Here is a 17,239-nt window from a genome sequence, read left to right on the forward strand (position 1 = left end):
AATCCGTCTAAAGAATTTCCGCATTGTTATAATATTTCAAACTTCAAAATTCTTACAAATACATCAATTTACATCCATTATATAAATTAGCTTAAATGTAAAAAATCCTCATTTTTACCTAATTTGTTTTTATAAACTAAGAAGCAATGCAATTGAAACCAAAATTGCGCACATTTTGAAATCAAATCTCTTTCAAGAGTTATTGCCATGCAAATCAATATGCCAATTATTTGTTGGCCATGAAAAATAAATGCTAATTGGATCCCTTGTGACCTCAACGAGATTTCCCAATTGAATTAAGCTTTTCAATTGAATCAATTCGATACAGAAACTAATGTAATTATATTTTCCAACTCAATTTTCATTGCCGTCACTTGAAGATATAAATGTTAAAATTGCAACTGATTTCACATTCTAAGTGATTTATTTGCGACAACAATTTCTCATTTAATTTATCTAAGTGATTACACAATGTCTTTCAATTTGAAGTTGTCACAAAAGTGAATTGCATGTTAATTAATAAAGATTTTATTTACGAACAGATTTAAAATGTATTCTATCTTAATTTTCACTAATTGACATTCATGTGATTCATTCCCTGTTTCTTTACCTGGCTGTAATTTCATGTGTATTTTTAATATCATCTTCTCTTAAGATTTCTAAGTGTGAGAGGTTTGAGTATTTTTTAATTATGGAATTTTGAGTGTGTCAAATGCGCTGTTAGGTTTCATATTTATTGCCATGGCATTCAATTACTTAGTCTTTCTCATTTTTTTGTTTTGTTTTGTCAACGACAAGTTTCTAGTTAGTCACTATATACGGCATATATACTATATTCTCTAGATACAATAAAACACACTCATAGCATGCAGGTAGCAAAGTAATTAAAGATATAAAAATAACAAAAAATTGCCAGCGCGTCTTACTGACTCGTTGATTCTTTTAATTGCAGCTGAAAAAGTCACACGAATTTGTCATTTAAATTGTAGATAGTATTTTTATAGTATTTTAGTATTTTTGTATAGTATATTTTAAAATTAATTAAATTCTTAAGTAGTTTACTGATTAAAAGTTACACGAAAAAGTCATAAGAATTTATCACATAAATAAAATATGATACTTTTGTGGTATTTTAGTATTTTTAATAGTATATGTTAGTTTAAAATTTATGAAATTCTTAAGTAGTTTACTGATTAATTGCAGCTGAAAAAGTCCCACGAATTTATCACATAAATTAAAGATGTTACTTTTATAGTATTTTAGTATTTTTAATAGTATATTTTATAATTTATAAAATTCTTAAGTAGTTTACTGGTTAATTGCAGCTGATAAAGTCCCACGAATTTGTCACATAAATTAAAGATGATACTTTTATAGTATTTTAGTATTTTTGTATAGTATATTTTAAAATTAATGGAATTCTTAAGTAGTTTACTGATTAATTGCAGTTGAAAAAGTCACACGAATTTATCACATAAATAAAAGATGGTACTTTTATAGTATTTTAGTATTTTTTATAGTATACTTTATAATTTATGAAATTCTTAAGTAGTTTACTGATTAATTGCAGCTGAAAAAGTCCCACGAATTTATCACATAAATTAAAGATGTTACTTTTATAGTATTTTAGTATTTTTTATAGTATACGTTATATTTTATGAAATTATTAAGTGATTAATTGTTTTGACTGCAACTGAAATGACAAACGAATTTGTTTTATAAACTAAAGATGGTATTTTTATAGTATATTAGTATTTTCTATATTATATTTTTCAATCTATGGAAGTCTTAAGCAGTTTATTGTGTAGTAAAAGAAGTTAACAAAAACTTATTGTTACAGCAAGAGTATTTGAAGTGCGGTTTGCTTATCGATACCTTCAGCACTTTTTTGTTGTTATTTTTTATTTAATTGGCTTTTGTTTTGGCCCAAAAGACTGGCTAATGTTCTCTGCGTTTTGCCAGCGACAATTGAAAAAAAAAGTTATTATTATATGGGCTTTATGGGTTGTTGTTTTTCTGTTTCTGTTTTTTACTGTTTACTGTAATTAAAAAAATGCAATATACAGAATTCAGTTAACAGTTAAGTTCTTAACTGCACTGGCAATTTTACAGGTGAACAATATGAAATAATTTACACTTGACTGCCATGCTCTGATTGCGATTCAGAATGCGAGTTAAGAGAGAAGAGAGAGGGAGAGGGAGCGAATAGTGTTAATGTTAGTCTTATGAGTTATCAGAGTTAACGCATGACTATCAGCTGACTGCGTCGCATATCTTATCGCAATGAGTCATTCGGCGATCCATTAAATTGAACCGAACTGAAAAATTGATTTGACTAAACTCGATTTGACTTGCACACGTCGAGAACTCGAACTCGAACTCGCTTTTGTTTTAGTTTTAGTTTTTTTTTTTTCGTTTTTTTTTTCGTTTTTTCCCAGCATAGTTCCATAGTCTCAATGAAGCTAGTACCTGCAGCTGTTGCTTGTTTTATTTTCATTTGTATCTTGTTGTCGTTATTGTTGTTGTTGTTGTTGTTCTCAGAGAACAAACGAAAAGTCGATAAACCAGTTTGTGACTTGACTTGGATGACTTGAAGTGGAATCAAAACAGTTCAAAGGGAACTGTTTGCTGTGGGGAGAGAGAGAGAGAGAGGGGGAGATGTTAACTTCCTTAACCGCGTTTCCACTCAGCATTTTTCACGCTGCGCAATTTCATTTTGAAAGTCAAACTGAGAAATACTCAATGATTGTTGCATTCAAAATGCGATTGAATAAACCCAAAATGCAATTGCTTTTTTCAATGTTTTGTTTAATACTTTCTTCATTCAGTTTTTTGTTTTGTGGGTCAATTGTAAATTAATTGCAGAATTGCGTTTATAATTTTTGATATTCAACAGCTGACAGCAAGCAAATAAGCAGTTAACTTATCTGTGGCGGCCTTTAGCCAATTGCTTGATCTCCAGTTGGAGGTTGTTTCATGGAACTTCGTGTCGTGTGAACAAACATCGATAGATACACTCGTAAATGTGCCAAAGAGTGCGTGAAAAATACACAAACATACTTGTATTCATAATTATTGACAAACAGACAGACTGACAGCAACAACAATTACGCGTATTTAACTTTTTATATTTGTTTATTACTCGTCCGTTTACCGTTTTGCTGTATTGTGTGTATTTCACTTCCTTGTTTTCGACTTGACTTTGAACTTGGTTTCAGTTTCCGAATCGGAATTGAAATTGGAATCGATGATAAAACGTGCCAGAGACAGAGACAGAGGCTGAGGCCTTTTGACCTTGTCTCTATCTAAGGCTTGGCTTCATCTTCAGCTTGAGCTTTGAAGGTTGTTGCTTCACTCGAGTACTCACTTCATTTTTTCCACCGATTATTGTTCACCTGCTGACCCAAAATGCCGGAACACACACACACTCACACACACACAATTGAAGTGCAACAACTGCAATATAATAGCAATCATTATTTCAAAAATATTCAAAAAAACCAAAAGCATGAAAATTGTTTAGCCACATTGTAAATTGTGTCAGAGAGACAGACGAGACAGACAAAAAGTCAGGCAGAAGACGGCAAACAAAGCACGTGTCCATATACAAAACATATTTTTTTTTGTATTGTTCGACGTGTTATTTAAGGCACAAAAAAGAAAAAAAAAATTAACAACTTTGTTCGCTTTTGTTTTACCAACACAATTATGGCCAATTGATAAGTCAAGTCGATGAAATGATATGCGAGAAAAAACAAAACGCATTAATGTTTAGTTACTGCGCCGCATTGATTGCACTAGTTGAAGCAAAAGATTGAGTCACGTTCCCAAGCATGTATCAGACTGTTAAATACCCTTTCAAAAATCGAAGATTTCATTTGAGTATCCAATCTATATAGCGAATTCTTTGTGAACTTAATATTTCTTACAGCAAACAATTTCAATAAAATCGAATTCAGAATATGTATGAATATTTTTCATATATTTATTTAAAATTTTATCTGAAACAAAGCGAAGAATAACATTGAATTTCTAAATATATTTATATTGGTAGTATATTCTTAAATTTTAAAAGGTCAGTTAATTAGAATACAATTAAAACTACAATTTAAATTCCGAATAAAATCGAATTATGTATGCTTATTAATATTTTTTGCATATTGACTTCGTGTTAAAGGGAAAAGTAATATTGAATTATGAATATTCAGTATATTTTCCATATTAGTGGTATACTATATATTTGATTTATTTTAATTGAAATATCACTTAATTAGGCAGAAATTTACTAACAGTTTAACTAAAAGTTAAAGGGAAGAAAATAATTGAATTTTCAATAATAATATTAATATTTAAAAAAGATTTAAGTCAAAATTAGAGCGACAACTTAAATCGAATTATGTTTATATACAAATATTGAGGGTTAAGGGAAGAAAATAATTGAATTTTCAATAATAATATTAATATTTAAAAAAGATTTAAGTCAAAATTAGAGCGACAACTTAAATCGAATTATGTTTATATACAAATATTGAGGGTGTACTTAATATTTGTTGTATTTGAACTGAACTTTATTAGAAATCAATTTAATTACAAGTTAAAGGAAAGATTATAATCGAATTCTGAATATTTGGTAATATTTGAAAATTGGCTGCATACTAAATATTTGCTATTATTTGAAATTTAAACTAATTAGAAGAAAGACGACTTCAAGTTAAAAGTAAGCATCAAATCGATTTATGAATTTATTTTAATATTTAATTAAATTAAATCGAATTATGAATATTTCATAATATAATATATTTTTATGCTTCACATTTAATATTTTTGATTTTTCATCTGAAAGGAATGCAGAAAATAACTTGGATAATAATTTAACATGAAGTTAAACAAAAGCATTATAATAAAATTGTTAAACAAAATATTTGCAAATATTTTTATACTTATTGAACTCATTTAAATTGTTATTTTGCTATTTATTTATGTGATTTGTTTGATCACGTTCATCAATCTACATATTTGAATAATGTTGTCAATAAACGAGTTTGATAAACAAAATTATTCTATTTTTTATGCAAATTTGCGACTATTGTCAGCACGTTGAAATAGCAGCAGTGTGAAATGAGTATTGAATGAAAACTGAATAATAGTTTCCTTTTGTTGTTGTAACTTTAATAAATAAATGCAGCTGGTAAAAAGAAAATTCGCAAATAAAATTTTCCATCAATTTTCGCTCGTTATTCTCTTTTTTTTATCTTTTTCGAAAGACATTAATTTATGAGGGTTTAACAACAGTTTTTTTTAGATAAGTTTTTGGCATGCCGCTGATAATGTGTGTGATTATTGATAACTAACCTACTAGATACAATGCTATATAGTATCAATAATCGGGCCAAAAAACATTTGATAGGGAAGTGAGCGAATGCTTTGCATAATAAAGGCAAGATAAAGTTGCTTTTGAGCTCGAGCTCAGATGCGTTCGAGCGTGTGCGTGTCGTTGTTTATTGTTATTGTTATTGTTATTGTTACGAGTGTGAGCAGTTGTTGTTGTTGCTGTTGTTGTCAGTATTGTTAGTTTTGTTGTTGTTGTTGATTCCATAACATTGCGTGTGTAACAGCAAAGTATCTCTAGCTCAACGTGTAGCCTCTGCCGTATCTTTACATCTCGCAGATGCTCAATTTAAAGACAATGTCACTGCCAGGCAAAGTCAGCTAGATAGTCACATCTTTGTGGCTACGTTGATGATGATATTTTCATTTATTTTCATTTTTATAAGTTGTGGCTTGCTCTCTTCATTATGATACTGTGAATGACTGAGCAATCTTAGTTGGGGGGGAAGCTGATGCCAAAATTTATGGATTTCATTATGGGAAACTTGCCTTGAAAAATGCTTTTCGTTGTCAGCTTATCAATTGCGACAGCAGCCAGATGCAGACAAATGCAGCGTAATGCAGATTTTATTGTTTGTCGCCTCAAAGACAAAAGCCCTGTGATGCATAGTTTTTTTTTTGTTTTTTATTTTTTTGTTGTATAAATTTGTCGCACGGACACCTCCGAAAAATACGATTTGAATGCGATTGCCAAGCAACACAATCATAGAAATGTATGTTAATCACATGTGAATCCATTTAAATTGTCTCTTCTCTATTATTTCGCTTGACACTCAGGGTCAAATTCAAAAACAAATTATGCAAGAAATATGGTTTTGTGTAAATTGTGATTACAGCGCAAGATTTATGCTTAATGTGAACAAAAGGATAAAGTTGGGAAAAGAAAAATTGTAAAAAAAACGCTGGCAATATGGTATACTTTGTACTTTATGGTATATTTTGAATGTAGTAGTATATAAATATACCAAATGTATTTATATATTTATTTGGCATATTTTATACATAATACCGCAAATATGCCAAATATAGACATTTGTATATTTTGATATTTTGCGGTATATTTGGCATATTTAAGAACAGTACCATAAAATACCAAATACAGAGATATGGTATATTTTACAAACACTCACACAAATATACCAAAAAAAAATCATTTGTTAATATTTAGTATTTTTATGGTATATTATTATATACCAAATGTATTTATATATTTATTTGGCATATTTTATAAATAATACCGCAAATATGCCAAATATAGACATTTGTATATTTTGATATTTTGCGGTATATTTTATATATTTTAGAACAATATCATAAAATGCCAAATATAGACCTACTGTATATTTTACGAATAACCCCACAAATATACCAAAAAAAATAGTCATTTGAAAATATGTAGTATTTTTACGGTATATTATTTCGGTATATTTTAAGAATACCGCAGTGTTTTGCTTTTATTTAAAATTGGGTTGCGGGTATCTCACAGCTTTTTTACAAAATATTTTTTTCAAGCTAAGTTTAAGTCTGTGTTTTTATTTATATTTTCTCGCACGTATTTTTTAAATATATCTGCTGATTCATCGGGTTTGGAAAGAACCCAGCTATGACTTGGTCATAGCTTTAAAATCTGTCATATAGCGTTTTCTTGCTTCCGGGGGAATTTTAGCCGCTATGACTTGGACAGTTACTCAAGAATCTAAAGATATAAGAAACAATTGTGCATTTGCTGCTTAGGATACAACACTTGAACCTCATCATTGGCTCATGCAGTGTCATTTGCATTTCCGTTTTGCCGTTGCTCAAGAATCGCAACACACAGTCGCAGTGATGTCAGTTAACTGTGCTGAATAACGAAAACAATACAACAAATTATCCTCTATATATTATATATATCGCTTATACAACGCGCCAGCTTTAGCGAATGCAACAAACGTGAGAGCGGCCAGTGCAAAACAAAATTAGCTTAGCTTACATTTCACTCTAAACATTTAATGAGGCTGTCCCGCTCCCCACTCTTCCCCTTCCCCTTCCCCTTCTCTCCCCTCCGGATTGAACCCCACAAAGTCTGGGCATAGACAGTCGCCCTGTCGTTATGTTGCGTAATTGTTGTTGAGCCGTCAATTCAATTGTCGTTACTCATACGTACCGTTGTGCGGATGTTATGTGCATGTGTTTGTCTCTCGCTCTCTTTCTATACGAATGCGTTCGCATGTATATGTGTGTGTGTGTGTGCGAGTGTGTAAATGAGTGCACATCGAATGCTGAGCTTTTCACAAATAACCCAACACCGAAAACTAACGCACACTTTAGCTGTAGCTAGAATTTCGATCATGATTTCATAATAATAAGAATATATCTTCTTGGTTCAATTTTGACTCAAGATATTATTCTTGATTTTAGCACGTTTTTTCTTCTGTGAAAAGAATCGAATTAGAATTCTTTTTGTTTACTACAAATTTGCGCATTGTTTTTAAATTTTTCAAAATGTGATTTTTAAAAACACAGCTTTCTTGTCTTATATAAATATTGACTTAATGTTAAAATGTTAATGTATTTTATACAAATTAAAATACCATTTCACACATTTTTGTCTGAGGATAACCTACATATAAAGAGTATATTTATTAAGTATTCATTCAAATCACTTATCGATATTTATCACAATTTAATTGACAAAATAATAAGGTTACACAACTTTTTTTCATTTAAATATGTTATCACTTATTTTGAAATAGTGTCGATATTTATCATAAATTAGTTGAATATCTTTTATTACAACTAAAATATTATTGCATAATATAGTTTTTATATCAAAATATTAAAAAATATAACAATTTGTTACACTCTAGTTTTTATTTAAACATATTCATCAAAACCGTGTAATATTGGTAATTAATTTAAATGAATAAATCATAAATTCACTGCTATAACTTGTGCTGCATCATTTACCATTCATCCCAAACTTTTAAAGCAAAGTTAAAATGTAAAAATTATGACGTAATTTATGTGAAATAAATTGTCAATTAAAATGCAAAAAAAAAAATAATCAATTTATTGTTAGGGCATCAAAGCGGCCTCATAATCACGTCTCTGTGACAATTTTCGTGAATACTCTTTATTTGATTTTCATTCCATTTTCATTGTTGTTGATGTTGTTGCTGTTGTTGACGGCGCATTTTTACAACAATAGCGAAATTGACGTTAATTTCTTGCCCTGCCAAAGACGCGCCAAATGTTTTTAGTTTAACAAATGCGAATACGAATACGAATACGAGTACCCGTTTGCTGTATATTCGGTGACATGCGAATAATCGTCGCAGTATTCGCATAATGCGGAAAAAGGTTTCGTTTGTCGTCGTCGTCGTCGTCGTCCGGCGCTCTAATTATTGTTTTCATAGCATTGTTTTCAGTTTTCAGTTTTGTTTTTCTATTGACGTTATTCAGTTGCCATTGTTGATTGTACTGTCTGTACTTTCACATGTCTCTGTTAATTGAATAAATCTCCGATGACCGATGAAAAGTGTTTAATCATTTTCCAATATTTGGTTGGCATCGAATTTCTTTTTGCAAATCTCCACTGACATTGACTAATGTGCAGTCCTTTGAATACATTTATATTATATACTCTTCGCTTAGCTTGGAGCTCTGCCAGAGTGCCAAGTGGTCGCCAAACAAACATACTACAATGTAATAAATAATTGGAATACGTATACGTAATACAGTGGAAACTCACAAGTTGTGAATTTAATGCTGATGCGTTCAAATGGAACTTTCTGAGAATCGGTTTTTTTCCCCCTTTTTTAGATAAAGAGATTCTAAAAATTGCCCGAATTCGAATTAGAGACAAAACGAAATTCTACAAATTGAAATTTCTATGAAATGTGTTGAAGCAACCAAATTTTTATTGCGCTTTCATTGTGTGATTTTATCACATTTTATTGCACTCACATTTTCAAATTCTTGAAAGTGAAACAAGTGTAGTCTACTTTGAATTTAAATTTATTATTATTGTTTGCATATTTTCACGTTTTGTGGCAATTAGAAATGTCATCAATATAATTAAAAGAAGAACAATTTTAAGTTTCTTGACAAACTTTAAATATTTTATATATTTTATTTTAACGTTGTGCTTGAAGAAAATGTATGTAACAGGCAGAAAGAGCTTCTTTGATCGTTTAAAGAATATACATATGCTTGATTGGAGTCTGTCAACAATTATTTAAGAAATGCTTTTGGTATTCTTCGCCTACCAAAATCGGGTTTTAGCTGATTTTGCTTTTGTTGACCTTTATGGTTGTTTAGAATGTTGAACTATATCAATATACCAAATATCGCCTTCGGTATATTTTAGTATTTTATTATTTAGTGTATTTCGAATGTAGTACTTCATCGATATACCAAATATACCCTTCGTTATATTTTAGTATTTTATTATTTAGTATATTTCGAATGTAGCACTTCATCGATATACCAAATATACCCTTCGTTATATTTTAGTATTTTATTATTTACTATATTTCATCGATATACCAAGTATGGCCTTTGGTATAATTTACCATATTTTCGGTATACTTATTTGGTATATTTAAAAAATAATACCGCATTATTTTCTTTTTTTTTACTAAAATGTCAAACACACTCGACTGCAGATTTTTTACTTGTTTTATACTTCCCACTGTGCATCTTTTTTTTTGGCAAAGATTTCCTTCTTGACAGCCGCTTTTCCAGCCAGTAAATTCCACACAGAAAAGCATGTATAATATATACATACATACATCTGGTATGTGTATGCATGGGCCAAACAATTTGTGCTTCCAGCTCCCCAACTCAACCCGAAGTAAATAAAGTCACCAAGTATTTGAAATGGGAACGCAGTCACGGCAAAGTCTCTCGCGGCACGTGTGTAAACAAAAAGACGGGGCGGCACAAAGTTATTGAACTCGATTCTGGATGGCAAAAAAAAAAAAAAAAAAAATGAGAAAAAAACTGACAAAGGAGCGTTTCTTGTTGGGCATTTCCAGCCCAGGCAACGACGACGCCATGACTTCGACCTTGGTCTTTGAAGCCGACTTACAGACTCCAACGAAAAACTTTAATAACAACAAAAACGAAACGAAAACGAATATTTCAATTATGCACAACGGCGACTGCTGAGCTCTGGAAAAAAAAACGAAAAACGAATTACGGCAGAGAATTTAATTTACTTTTACTACGATTCAGTCAGCAAAAGGTGTTTGGAGTATGTGTTTTCTTTGGCTTCAGTAATTAAAATAATTGTTATTCAATGCACGTTGTGAAAACAATCAATGATTGTCAACTCCGATATATGTGAGTCTGACTCAGTGCAAACATGTTCGCTTTGTGTATCCTCCAGAGTGCAATTATATTACTAGATAGATATGTATGTATGTTCATAGTTTACCCTGTAACTATTGCAAAATAAACATTGATGATGTCTGTCGAATCGAAATTTACCCAACAGCAAATTGTGCAATTTTCTTTTATTACAATTGTTGTTCTCGATTTCCATATTTGCTGAGAGGAAGACTGCTGTAAATATTTGTTCAAATTACACAAACTGCAAATGTTAATAGCAATTAAATGGCAACTGCAACTTTGTTTTTTTTTTTACCATTTTACAACATTTCTTTCATCAAAAAGTATTTTTTAAACATTTATAAAAAAAAAAACATTTAAATTGCAGCGCTATAAATATGTAATATAAATATTACATTAAAAAGAAAAGTTTCAATTATTTTTACAATATTTCTAACATTTAAAAGATTTGCAGAGATTGGTAGAAATATGTTGAAAATAAAGTTGTAAAATTTAAAAATTTGTTAGAAATATGTTTTAAAGTACTTTTGTTGACCAACACTATAAACAATACAATATATATAAATGCTACAATTATTTTTGCTCTATTTCTCATGTTCAAATGTTACGCAAAAATTGTTAGACATTTGTTTAAAAGTATTTTTTTTGCTCTACATATTTGCCAATTTAATATATATTTTTGAAATACATTAAAAGTGATTTGTTAGCAAACTTTACAATAAAAATGTAGAGCTTTAAATATTATAAATAATGCTAAGGTTTCAATTATTTTTACTCTATTTCTCATCTACAAAAAGTATTTTTTTTTTTTGCTTTAAAAAAGTTAAAAATTTGTAAAGATTGCAAAGATAAATTTGAACATATTTTGTTTGCAAATTTCAGATTTAAAATGCAATGCTTTATATATTACAATAAATGCAAAGGGCTTAATCATTTTTGTTCTATTTCTCATATATATAAAAGATTTGCAGAAATCTATGGAAATTTGATTAAAAGTGTTCATTTTTAAATTATCTGAAATCGGTAGAATTGTGTATATTATTAAGTATTTATTTAAAACGTAATGTAATTAAAATGACAATATTACAAAGGTTTCAACAGTCTGAATGAAACAAGAGCGAAATGTTATGCTGGCGCCATCTAGCGTATGTTGGCTTGAAGCATTTCTGAAGCGTACTCAAGTCGACTTGTTTCAAAGGGTATTTTTGCAGTGAAACCTGTTGCGAAAAGCGCTGCAAAACTGCATTCTTAGAATAACAATTGAAGCAATGCAGTGAATGAATCTCAAGCTGATCGATTTCCTAAGGGAAATAGCGCTTATTCATATATGTGAGTGTGAGTGTGAGAGAGTGAGTGAGTGAATCAGTTTGTTTAGCTCACGGATGCAATTATTAAGCCATGAGCAACTTCCCCGATGCGTTTGCGAATAGTTTTTTGGGGTATAAATATCCGTATACGAAGATGGGGGGAAAGGAAGCAACAGCAGCAGGAAAGATGAATGTAGATAAAGATAGAGATGATGATGTTGCTGTTGTGTGTTGCGATTATATTTAGTAGTTGCATTATGTGATGTGTTGCATGTGGCAATATCTTAGCTCTCCCTCGTCGCTATCTCGCTCTTGAACGAGGCGGTAAATTAGTTAATTACAATTAATTATAATAAATTATGATGCACTATTATTACAAATGTAAAAGCGGGCAAGGCAAACGTTTTTCATTTTACATTTTTCCATTTTGTGCTTTGTGTCTGTCTCCTCTCATCATTATGTCACTCAAGCAATCAGATTGCCAGCATGTTGTGTTCAACATAATTTTCTTTTGTTAGCAATCTCAACAATGCCAAGATATAGATTTGGTTATATATACATTTATAAATTTTTTGGTGTTTTTTTTGGAAAGTAGCCCAGGCCCGCCCGCTGCTTAAGTAGTGCAATTAACGAAATGCCGAAAGTAAAAGTGTGCAAAACATGTGCAATCGAGAGAGGGAGAGAGAGAGGGAAATTGAAATGGAAATACCAAAAGGGTTAAGAGCTGCTCTCTTTCATTGGCTCTCTCTCTCTCTCTCTTACTCTGTTTTCAACGTTTGCATAACGTGACTAAGTTTAGCTTGAGCCGATATTCAGTTGGCATTTGGCTTGCGTGCAACATCAATAACATATTAAATACGCCTTGCCCCAAGTCAATGGTCTCATAAACCATTCGCCAATGAAAGTTTTGCTGGCCACTCGCTCACGTTGTTATTGTTGTTGTTGTTGTGACTGCATTTTGCAGTTCAGCAAAGTTCAAACCTTGAGAGAACCGTATCGATGATTCTGTTGGCGCCAGCCCTGAGTTTGCCCTCAGCTTCCAACTTCAGCAACAGCAACTTCGACTTCAACTCCGTCTCAGTTTCAGTCTCAGTGTCTGAGTCAGTTTCATTTTAGCCATGGCTAACCTTCAATCTCATGTTTGCGACCAACGACAACGAATGACGTCAATGGCTTTGTTCTGACTCGCTCTCTACGTGATGTATTCGCAATCTGAGCGAACACTCCATGCTCTGCTCATGTAATCGCCACTAAACACTGTACACAAAAGAGACTCTACACTCTACACTAAGGTATATCAAGTGTGTCCATATTTGCAAAACGTAGTTAACATTTTTTCTGTTTTTTTTTTCCATTTTTTCAACTACTCTTTCTCATATTTCAACCCCCCTGAAGCGGCATTTTATTGACGTTGTTTGTGAAACGCGTTGAAATATTTTTTAATTCATCATTTGCTGATGACTTCATAAAGGCATTTTCATAAATAATTAACTTCTGTTTTTTATTGGTTTTGAGCTTACAAAATTAACATTTCATTTTCAAAAATATGCGATTGAAAAATCGCTGAAACTTAACCACTTTTTATGTAAATTGACAACGCTTCAAACTAAAATATGCGATTGAAAACTTTTCTTTAAAAAAGGTAATAAAAAAATAAAACTAATTTGTAATGATTAAAAGTTTTTCTTTGAAATGTTGAGAAATATTGAAAATGTTAAGAATTTAGAAGTTCTTGCATAATATTTTTGTTTCCTAACATAACATCATCTTTTTTAGCTTCCATTTTAGAAATGAATTCTATAAAGTGCAAATTATGTAATACATAAATTTAAGAGAATTTTGAAGTTATTTTAATATAGTTTGAAATCTGATGAAAGCTCTTTACTATGATTTAAAATTTTATTTATTTGTTTTAAGTTTGAAAATAATTTTTCACAGAATTAGAAAGTAATTTCTTATTGTTTATCATTTGATAAGTTTTTTTTTCCATAGTTCTAAATATGATTTATTTATTTTAAATTCTGAAAATATAATTAAATTCTTTATACATAGTTAAGTAATACTATAAAATTACTTTTGGACAGAGTAGCGATGACTAGTCTTAAAATTAGTTGTAAAGAATTTGAAAGTTCTTTTACAGCACATAAATGAATAGTAATAAAAATCAAATTAGAAAAAATTTGCAATAATAAAAATCAAAGCAATAAATTCACAAATAACTAGAATAAGAAGAGAAATGTGCATAGTATCCCAAATCGAATAACAAAAATAATTACAAAATAGAGACTGTTAGGGTATTGCAAAGTCGTTGCGATCGTTGTGTAGTTTGAGGTGTTTGAAGTAGTTGCATTTTGCTGGCTGGCGAGGTTAAGCAAGGGGCGTGTTGTCGGTGGCTTTTCAAATGTGGCAATCAGCAAATTGCATAATTTGCTGTCGTCTTTACATTGCTTGCGCTTGATTGTGTTGCTGTTGTTGTTGTTTGTGTTGTTGTTGCTGAGGTTGTTTTGTTGCCCATGCTTAAGCATTAAGCATTTAATAAGCGTGATTAAAAAATATTTGGCAAATGTGATTAGCAAAATGTGGAAGTCGTCGTCGCCGTCGTTGCCGTCGCATCATTAACATGATCATTAGCAGTCGCATATGATAATAATATATTTGTTTATTTTTTTGGGGAAGTTGTTGAGCTATTCAGCATCGATCGGATATTGGCAATTGAGCTGAGCTAAGGTGCACAGAGATCGAGACCGAGACAGACGGAAAGTTGAATGAACGCAAAAGTCTGCAAATCATTTTGCAGTTGGAGAAGAAAAAACAATTAAGTGGTAATGACATTTGAGGAGCCTAATGACTCCATTTGTTGTCATTCACCGACTCCGACGCTGCGAATGATGTTGGGGCGTTTGTTTTAGATACAAAAGTATCTGCGTATCTGCGTATCTGTGTGCCACTTTGTTGCCACAAGACACGCTTTGTTATCTGGCCATTGAACGTGCTCGCCATGCTCAATGCTGTCCGCAGAGCATTTCACTTTTTACTTCTTCCTCTCAATATGCATTCTATCTAGGCGCCTTCTCTCCAAAATAAAAACAAAAATAAAAACAAAGCTTATCAAAGAGTGAAGCGCAGCAAAGTGTGTCAACTAGTCGGTACAATCAATTGGCGACCTCATTGCATGTCGGACTCACCTTTAAATTCTTAGCACGCACTAAAAACACACACACACATACACACAGGTACTCAACGATGTATCTCTCTCTGTCTGTGTAGCCAGAAGCTACGTCAATTAGATTTGCATGTTGTGTCGCTGTTAGCCGAGAAGCGAAGCGCCAAAATTGGTCAGCTTAACGTCGTTAGCTGGATGTCTCGCACATTTCAATTCTATCAAAATCGATACATTTCCAGTCTACAAAAGGCTTGGGATTAGTATTCCCAATTTGTGTGGATTTTTTTATTTGATAGCAAATCGAAGAAGACAAAAGAAACGAAACGGAAAGTCACATTTCCGTAACAATTTCAATCACATGGATTTCACAACCAATTCTAAAATACTATCAATGAATTCATCAGTGTTTTTCCTAACAAAACAGCGTACTGTTTTATTTAAAACTTAAAAAATAATTATTTATCACTTTTAAATACCTTTTTATTACAGTTTCATTCATTAACTTTTTAAATTAAAAAGATCTAAATCGAAGTAAATAATTTTTGTACTTAATTATCTTTTCCTAGTATTTATTTATATTTTTAACTTTAATCATTTTCAACTTTTGGAATTAAAGATTTCAATTAGAATGAGTACAAATAACTTTTGTTTACTTAACTTTTGCACAAAGTTAAATTCAAAAGATCTTAATCCAAATAAACCATGTTTGTATTCAATAATCTTTTTTTTAACATATATTGATATATATTTATTTAAATAATTTTCAACTTTTTTAAGTAAAGATATCAGTAAATTAAAATAAGTTTAAATCTTTTTTAGAATTAAAGATTTCATTTAATTAGAATGTTTAAAAATCAACGCATTTTCCGAAAGTGTCAAATTAGACATTTCCAGAGATAATTCTTTATTGTTTTTAGTTTTGCTTAAAATTGTAAATTCCATACGAACTACTAAATATATATAATATTATTTTATATATATATATATTTTTAAATACATATGTTATTTTGCCTCAAATAGAGTGAGCGACTATAGCGCAATCTTACATCATAAATTGTTCTTACAAAATGATCTTAACAGGCAAAGAAGAAAGAAAAATATAAATTATAATAAATAAGCAAAAAAACAAAATGCCTTAAATGCTTTGTTAATTTGTTGTTCAGCATTGAACATTCTACACATCGCTCTTAAAGTCAGTCTTTTTAAGTGTACTAATTAAATGGTTGACTACAAATGTTTCGAGATCTTTGCTCCGCTGTAAGTAATAAATATATTTGTTAATAAGTATCGCAAAGTCATGGTAAACATTCGAACAGCAACTAAGACTTATTTTTGGTTCTTCAAAATCAGACTTGTTCTCTGCGTTTTTGCCATATAAGTGCCAAAAGCTAATAAGAAGTATTGTTGTTAGTGTGTGTGTGTGTATGTTTGTGTATAGTATGAGTCAGTTGTGTGTGTGTGTGTGCGTGTGAGATTGTGGGGAGCGGCCCAAAAAACTGTGTTCTCATCGAGGTGCCCATCCCATGTCCATTCTCATGCTTATTCTCATTCCCATTCCCATTCCCGTTTCCATTTGGCATTTTCATATTGAAATTGCGTTTTATATTTGGAAGGCGCATTGCATTCGTCTAATTAAGACTGCGTTTTAAATGCCGCAACCAATAAAGAGTAAATGCCGTTTGGTATGCAAATCAGCTGAAAGCCCATAAAAAGCCAAAACCAGTTGAACGTATTTCAATTGCACGAATATGCACCTGACTAAATCTGAGCTGAGTTTGCTCATTGCTCATTGCTCATTGCCCATTGATCTGCCGCCGTTTTGTTGCTGTGCGCATTGAGATATAGTATATGAACATTTTATGGTATCATAATAGATAGTATATTCATACCATGAGAAGGGTGCACAGTTGGCCGTAACGAGAGGCAACGAGAGGAATGAAGCCCAAGATCATAGAGACAAGAGTTAAGGCTGTCGGCCAACGCGGCGTATGCATAATTAAGTATACCAGTCATGGTCTTTTAATTAGGCAATGCCTCAAAAGTT

General features: G+C 31.1%; 1 protein-coding gene across 1 annotated transcript in view; it reads left to right on the forward strand.

Moving 5' to 3' along the window:
• The window catches only part of LOC132795078 (location of vulva defective 1), a 33,576-nt gene that overhangs the window by 1,749 nt on the left and 14,588 nt on the right, over positions 1–17,239 (forward strand).

The sequence above is a fragment of the Drosophila nasuta genome, chromosome X (genome assembly GCF_023558535.2).
Source record: "Drosophila nasuta strain 15112-1781.00 chromosome X, ASM2355853v1, whole genome shotgun sequence".
Lineage (NCBI taxonomy): Eukaryota > Metazoa > Arthropoda > Insecta > Diptera > Drosophilidae > Drosophila > Drosophila nasuta.